Below are 9,040 nucleotides of genomic sequence, written 5' to 3' on the forward strand. Positions count from 1 at the left end.
CAGAAGTATTGTGTGAAACTTCTTTCTGTTCTGTTTGTTCAACTAAAAGAGTTGAACCTTAGTTTTGATTGAGCCGTTCTGAAACACTCTTTCTGTAGAAAATGCAAGTGGAGATTCGGAGCGCTAAGAGGGTAATAGTGGAAAAAGGAATGTCTCCAAATATAAACTACACAGAATCATTCGGTGAAACTTCTTTCTGATCTGTGCATTCAGCTAACAGAGTTAAAACATACTTTTGATTGGGCAGATCTGAACACTCTTTCTGTAGAAAATGCAACTGGACATTTGGAGCGCTAAGAGAGTAGTAGTGGAAAAAGGAATATATTCAAATATAAACTACACAGAAGCATTCTGTGAAACTTCTTTCTGATCTGAGCATTCAGCTAACAGAGTTAAACCATACTTTTGATTGAGCAGTTTTGAAACACTCTGTCTGTAGAAAATGCAACTGGACATTCGTAGCGCTAAGTGGGTAATAGTGGAAAAAAGAATATGTTCAAATATAAACTACACAGAAGCATTGTATGAAACTCCTTTCTGTTCTGTGCATTCAACTAACAGAGTTGAACCTTACTTTTGATTGAGCCGTTCTGAAACACTCTTTCTGTACAAACTGCAATTGGACATTCTGAGCGCAAAGAGGCCTATATTGGGAAAAAGAATGTCTACAAATAAAAACTACACAGAAGAATTGTGTGAAACTTCTTTCCGTTCTGTTTGTTCAACTAAAAGAGTTGAACCTTAGTTTTGATTGAGCCGTTCTGAAACACTCTTTCTGTAGAAAATGCAAGTGGAGATTCGGAGCGCTAAGAGGGTAATAGTGGAAAAAGGAATGTCTCCAAATATAAACTACACAGAATCATTCTGTGAAACATCTTTCTGATCTGTGCATTCAGCTAACAGAGTTAAACCATACTTTTGATTGAGCAGATCTGAACACTCTTTCTGTAGAAAATGCAACTGGACATTTGGAGCGCTAAGAGAGTAGTAGTGGAAAAAGGAATATATTCAAATATAAACTACACAGAAGCATTCTGTGAAACTTCCTTCTGATCTGAGCATTCAGCTAACAGAGTTAAACCATACTTTTGATTGAGCAGTTTTGAAACACTCTGTCTGTAGAAAATGCAACTGGACATTCGTAGCGCTAAGTGGGTAATAGTGGAAAAAAGAATATGTTCAAATATAAACTACACAGAAGCATTGTATGAAACTTCTTTCTGTTTTGTGCATTCAACTAACTGAGTTGAACCTTACTTTTGATTGAGCCTTTCTGAAACACTCTTTCTGTAGAAACTGCAATTGGACATTCTGAGCGCTAAGGGGCCTATATTGGGAAAAATAATATCTTCAAATAAAAACTACACAGAAGCATTTTGTGAAACTTATTTCTGATATGTTCATTAAGCTAACAGAGTTAAACCATACTTTTGATTGCGCAGTTCTGAACACTCTTTCTGTAGAAAATGCAAGTGTACATTCGGAGCGCTAAGAGGGTAATAGTGGAGAAAGGAATATATTCAAATATAATCTACACAGTAGCATTCTGTGAAAATTCTTTCTGTTCTGTGCATTCAAATAACAGAGTTGAACCTTACTTTTGATTGAGCCGTTCTGAAACACTCTTTCTGTAGAAACTGCAATTGGACATGCTAAGCGCTAAGGCGCCTACATTGGGAAAAAGAATATCTTCAAATAAAAACTACACAGATGCATTCTGTGAAACTTATTTCTGATCTGTAAATTCAGTTAACAGAGATAAAACATATTTTTGATTGAGCAGTTATGAAGCACTCTTTTTGTAGAAAATGCAAGTGGAGATTCGGAGCGCTAAGAGGGTAATAGTGGAAAAAGAAATGTCTTCAAATATAAACTACACAGAATCATTCGGTGAAACTTCTTTCTGATCTGTGCATTCATCTAACAGAGTTAAACCATACTTTTGATTGAGCAGATCTGAACACTCTTTCTGTAGAAAATGCAACTGGACATTTGGAGCGCTAAGAGCGTATTAGTGGAAAAAGGAATATATTCAAATATAAACTACACAGAAGCATTCTGTGAAACTTCTTTCTGATCTGAGCATTCAGCTAACAGAGTTAAACCATACTTTTGATTGAGCAGTTTTGAAACACTCTGTCTGTAGAAAATGCAACTGGACATTCGTAGCGCTAAGTGGGTAATAGTGGAAAAAAGAATATGTTCAAATATAAACTACACAGAATCATTGTATGAAACTCCTTTCTGTTCTGTGCATTCAACTAACAGAGTTGAACCTTACTTTTGATTGAGCCGTTCTGAAACACTCTTTCTGTAGAAACTGCAATTGGACATTCTGAGCGCTAAGAGGCCTATATTGGGAAAAAGAATGTCTACAAATAAAAACTACACAGAAGAATTGTGTGGAACTTCTTTCTGTTCTGTTTGTTCAACTAAAAGAGTTGAACCTTAGTTTTGATTGAGCCGTTCTGAAACACTCTTTCTGTAGAAAATGCAAGTGGAGATTCGGAGCGCTAAGAGGGTAATAGTGGAAAAAGGAATGTCTCCAAATATAAACTACACAGAATCATTCTGTGAAACTTCTTTCTGATCTGTGCATTCAGCTAACAGATTTAAACCATACTTTTGATTGAGCAGATCTGAACACTCTTTCTGTAGAAAATGCAACTGGACATTTGGAGCGCTAAGAGCGTAGTAGTGGAAGAAGGAATATATTCAAATATAAACTACACAGAAGCATTCTGTGAAACTTCTTTCTGATCTGAGCATTCAGCTAACAGAGTTAAACCATACTTTTGATTGAGCAGTTTTGAAACACTCTGTCTGTAGAAAATGCAACTGGACATTCGTAGCGCTAAGTGGGTAATAGTGGAAAAAAGAATATGTTCAAATATAAACTACACAGAAGCATTGTATGAAACTTCTTTCTGTTCTGTGCATTCAACTAACAGAGTTGAACCTCACTTTTGATTGAGCCTTTCTGAAACACTCTTTCTGTAGAAACTGCAATTGGACATTCTGAGCGCTAAGAGGCCTCTATTGGGAAAAATAATATCTTCAAATAAAAACTACACAGAAGCATTGTGTGAAACTTATTTCTGATATGTTCATTAAGCTAACAGAGTTAAACCATACTTTTGATTGCGCAGTTCTGAACACTCTTTCTGTAGAAAATGCAAGTGGACATTCGGAGCGCTAAGAGGGTAATAGTGGAGAAAGGAATATATTCAAATATAAACTACACAGTAGCATTCTGTGAAAATTCTTTCTGTTCTGTGCATTCAACTAACAGAGTTGAACCTTACTTTTGATTGAGCCGTTCTGAAACACTCTTTCTGTAGAAACTGCAATTGGACATGCTAAGCGCTAAGAGGCCTACATTGGGAAAAAGAATATCTTCAAATAAAAACTACACAGATGCATTCTGTGAAACTTATTTCTGATCTGTAAATTCAGTTAACAGAGATAAAACATATTTTTGATTGAGCAGTTATGAAACACTCTTTTTGTAGAAAATGCAAGTGGAGATTCGGAGCGCTAAGAGGGTAATAGTGGAAAAAGGAATGTCTTCAAGTGTAAACTACACAGAATCATTCGGTGAAACTTCTTTCTGATCTGTGCATTCAGCTAACAGAGTTAAACCATACTTTTGATTGAGCAGATCTGAACACTCTTTCTGTAGAAAATGCAACTGGACATTTGGAGCGCTAAGAGCGTAGTAGTGGAAAAAGGAATATATTCAAATATAAACTACACAGAAGCATTCTGTGAAACTTCTTTCTGATCTGAGCATTCAGCTAACAGAGTTAAACCATACTTTTGATTGAGCAGTTTTGAAACACTCAGTCTGTAGAAAATGCAACTGGACATTCGTAGCGCTAAGTGGGTAATAGTGGAAAAAAGAATATGTTCAAATATAAACTACACAGAAGCATTGTATGAAACTTCTTTCTGTTCTGTGCATTCAATTAACAGAGTTGAACCTTACTTTTGAATGAGCCGTTCTGAAACACTGTTTCTGTAGAAACTGCAATTGGGCATTCTGAGCGCTAAGAGGCCTATATTGGGAAAAAGAATGTCTACAAATAAAAACTACACAGAAGAATTGTGTGAAAGTTCTTTCTGTTCTGTTTGTTCAACTAAAACAGTTGAATCTTAGTTTTGATTGAGCCGTTCTGAAACACTCTTTCTGTAGAAAATGCAAGTGGAGATTCGGAGCGCTAAGAGGGTAATAGTGGAAAAAGGAATGTCTCCAAATATAAACTACACAGAATCATTCTGTGAAACTTCTTTCTGATCGGTGCATTCAGCTAACAGAGTAAAACCATACATTTGATTGAGCAGATCTGAACACTCTTTCTGTAGAAAATGCAACTGGACATTTGGAGCGCTAAGAGAGTAGTAGTGGAAAAAGGAATATATTCAAATATAAACTACACAGAAGCATTCTGTGAAACTTCTTTCTGATCTGAGCATTCAGCTAACAGAGTTAAACCATACTTTTGATTGAGCAGTTTTGAAACACTCTGTCTGTAGAAAATGCAACTGGACATTCGTAGCGCCAAGTGGGTAATAGTGGAAAAAAGAATATGTTCAAATATAAACTACACAGAAGCATTGTATGAAATTACTTTCTGTTCTGTGCATTCAACTAACAGAGTTGAACCTTACTTTTGATTGAGCCTTTCTGAAACACTCTTTCTGTAGAAACTGCAATTGGACATTCTGAGCGCTAAGAGGCCTATATTGGGAAAAATAATATCTTCAAATAAAAACTACACAGAAGCATTGTGTGAAACTTATTTCTGATATGTTCATTAAGCTAACAGAGTTAAACCATACTTTTGATTGCGCAGTTCTGAACACTCTTTTTGTAGAAAATGCAAGTGGAGATTCGGAGCGCTATGAGGGTAATAGTGGAAAAAAGGAATGTCTATAAATATAAACTACACAGAATCATTCCGTGAAACTTCTTTCTGATCTGTGCATTCAGCTAACAGAGTTAAACCATACTTTTGATTGAGCAGATCTGAACACTCTTTCTGTAGAAAATGCAACTGGACATTTGGAGCGCTAAGAGCGTAGTAGTGGAAAAAGGAATATATTCAAATATAAACTACACAGAAGCATTCTGTGAAACTTCTTTCTGATCTGAGAATTCAGCTAACAGAGTTAAACCATACTTTTGATTGAGCAGATTTGAAACACTCTGTCTGTAGAAAATGCAACTGGACATTCGTAGCGCTATGTGGGTAATAGTGGAAAAAAGAATATGTTCAAATATAAACTACACAGAAGCATTGTATGAAACTTCTTTCTGTTCTGTGCATTCAACTAACAGAATTGAACCTTACTTTTGATTGAGCCTTTCTGAAACACTCTTTCTGTAGAAACTGCAATTGGACATTCTGAGCGCTAAGAGGCCTATATTGGGAAAAATAATATCTTCAAATAAAAACTACACAGAAGCATTGTGTGAAACTTATTTCTGATATGTACATTAAGCTAACAGAGTTAAACCATACTTTTGATTGCGCAGTTCTGAACACTCTTTCTGTAGAAAATGCAAGTGGACATTCCGAGTGCTAAGAGGGTAATAGTGGAAAAAGGAATGTCTCCAAATATAAACTACACAGAATCATTCTGTGAAACTTCTTTCTGATCTGTGCATTCAGCTAACAGAGTTAAACCATACTTTTGATTGAGCAGATCTGAACACTCTTTCTGTAGAAAATGCAACTGGACATTTGGAGCGCTAAGAGAGTAGTAGTGGAAAAAGGAATATATTCAAATATAAACTACACAGAAGCATTCTGTGAAACTTCTTTCTGATCTGAGCATTCAGCTAACAGAGTTAAACCATACTTTTTATTGAGCAGTTTTGAAACACTCTGTCTGTAGAAAATGCAGCTGGACATTCGTAGCGCTAAGTGGGTAATAGTGGAAAAAAGAATATGTTCAAATATAAACTACACAGAAGCATTGTATGAAACTTCTTTCTGTTCTGTGCATTCAACTAACAGAGTTGAACCTTACTTTTGATTGAGCCTTTCTGAAACACTCTTTCTGTTGAAACTGCAATTGGAAATTCTGAGCGCTAAGAGGCATATATTGGGAAAAATAATATCTTCAAATAAAAACTACACAGAAGCATTGTGTGAAACTTATTTCTGATATGTTCATTAATCTAACAGAATTAAACCATACTTTTGATTGCGCAGTTCTGAACACTCTTTCTGTAGAAAATGCAAGTGGACATTCGGAGCGCTAAGAGGGTAATAGTGGAAAAAGGAATATATTCAAATATAAACTACACAGTAGCATTCTGTGAAAATTCTTTCTCTTCTGTGCATTCAACTAACAGAGTTGAACGTTACTTTTGATTGAGCCGTTCTGAAACACTCTTTCTGTAGAAACTGCTATTGGACATGCTAAGCGCTAAGAGGCCTACATTGGGAAAAAGAATATCTTCAAATAAAAACTACACAGATGCATTCTGTGAAACTTATTTCTTATCTGTAAATTCAGTTAACAGAGATAAAACATATTTTTGATTGAGCAGTTATGAAGCACTCTTTTTGTAGAAAATGCAAGTGGAGATTCTGAGCGCTAAGAGGGTAATAGTGGAAAAAGAAATGTCTTCAAATATAAACTACACAGAATTATTCGGTGAAACTTCTTTCTGATCTGTGCATTCAGCTAACAGAGTTAAATCATACTTTTGATTGAGCAGATCTGAACACTCTTTCTGTAGAAACTGCTATTGGACATGCTAAGCGCTAAGAGGCCTACATTGGGAAAAAGAATATCTTCAAATAAAAACTACACAGATGCATTCTGTGAAACTTCTTTCTGTTCTGTTTGTTCAACTAAAAGAGTTGAACCTTAGTTTTGATTGAGCCGTTCTGAAACACTCTTTCCGTAGAAAATGCAAGTGGAGATTCGGAGCGCTAAGAGGGTAATACTGGAAAAAGGGATGTCTCCAAATATAAACTACACAGAATCATTCTGTGAAACTTCTTTCTGATCTGTGCATTCAGCTAACAGAGTTAAAACTTACTTTTGATTGAGCAGATCTGAACACTCTTTCTGTAGAAAATGCAACTGGACATTTGGAGCGCTAAGAGCGTAGTAGTGGAAAAAGGAATATATTCAAATATAAACTACACAGAAGCATTCTGTGAAACTTCTTTCTGATCTGAGCATTCAGCTAACAGAGTTAAACCATACTTTTGATTGAGCAGTTTTGAAACACTCTGTCTGTAGAAAATGCCACTGGACATTCGTAGCGCTAAGTGGGTAATAGTGGAAAAAAGAATATGTTCAAATATAAACTACACAGAAGCATTGTATGAAACTTCTTTCTGTTCTGTGCATTCAATTAACAGAGTTGAACCTTACTTTTGAATGAGCCGTTCTGAAACACTGTTTCTGTAGAAACTGCAATTGGGCATTCTGAGCGCTAAGAGGCCTATATTGGGAAAAAGAATGTCTACAAATAAAAACTACACAGAAGAATTGTGTGAAAGTTCTTTCTGTTTTGTTTGTTCAACTAAAACAGTTGAACCTTAGTTTTGATTGAGCCGTTCTGAAACACTCTTTCTGTAGAAAATGCAAGTGGAGATTCGGAGCGCTAAGAGGGTAATAGTGGAAAAAGGAATGTCTCCAAATATAAACTACACAGAATCATTCTGTGAAACTTCTTTCTGATCGGTGCATTCAGCTAACAGAGTAAAACCATACATTTGATTGAGCAGATCTGAACACTCTTTCTGTAGAAAATGCAACTGGACATTTGGAGCGCTAAGAGAGTAGTAGTGGAAAAAGGAATATATTCAAATATAAACTACACAGAAGCATTCTGTGAAACTTCTTTCTGATCTGAGCATTCAGCTAACAGAGTTAAACCATACTTTTGATTGAGCAGTTTTGAAACACTCTGTCTGTAGAAAATGCAACTGGACATTCGTAGCGCCAAGTGGGTAATAGTGGAAAAAAGAATATGTTCAAATATAAACTACACAGAAGCATTGTATGAAATTACTTTCTGTTCTGTGCATTCAACTAACAGAGTTGAACCTTACTTTTGATTGAGCCTTTCTGAAACACTCTTTCTGTAGAAACTGCAATTGGACATTCTGAGCGCTAAGAGGCCTATATTGGGAAAAATAATATCTTCAAATAAAAACTACACAGAAGCATTGTGTGAAACTTATTTCTGATATGTTCATTAAGCTAACAGAGTTAAACCATACTTTTGATTGCGCAGTTCTGAACACTCTTTCTGTAGAAAATGCAAGTGGACATTCGGAGCGCTAAGAGGGTAATAGTAGAGAAAGGAATATATTCAAATATAAACTACACAGTAGCATTCTGTGAAAATTCTTTCTGTTCTGTGCATTCAACTAACAGAGTTGAACCTTACTTTTGATTGAGCCGTTCTGAAACACTCTTTCTGTAGAAACTGCAATTGGACATGCTAAGCGCTAAGAGGCCTACATTGGGAAAAAGAATATCTTCAAATAAAAACTACACAGATGCATTCTGTGAAACTTATTTCTGATCTGTAAATTCAGTTAACAGAGATAAAACATATTTTTGATTGAGCAGTTATGAAACACTCTTTTTGTAGAAAATGCAAGTGGAGATTCGGAGCGCTATGAGGGTAATAGTGGAAAAAAGGAATGTCTTTAAATATAAACTACACAGAATCATTCCGTGAAACTTCTTTCTGATCTGTGCATTCAGCTAACAGAGTTAAACCATACTTTTGATTGAGCAGATCTGAACACTCTTTCTGTAGAAAATGCAACTGGACATTTGGAGCGCTAAGAGCGTAGTAGTGGAAAAAGGAATATATTCAAATATAAACTACACAGAATCATTCTGTGAAACTTCTTTCTGATCTGAGCATTCAGCTAACAGAGTTAAACCATACTTTTGATTGAGCAGTTTTGAAACACTCTGTCTGTAGAAAATGCAACTGGACATTCGTAGCGCTAAGTGGGTAATAGTGGAAAAAAGAATATGTTCAAATATA

Source organism: Symphalangus syndactylus, chromosome 19 (assembly GCF_028878055.3).
Source record: "Symphalangus syndactylus isolate Jambi chromosome 19, NHGRI_mSymSyn1-v2.1_pri, whole genome shotgun sequence".
Lineage (NCBI taxonomy): Eukaryota > Metazoa > Chordata > Mammalia > Primates > Hylobatidae > Symphalangus > Symphalangus syndactylus.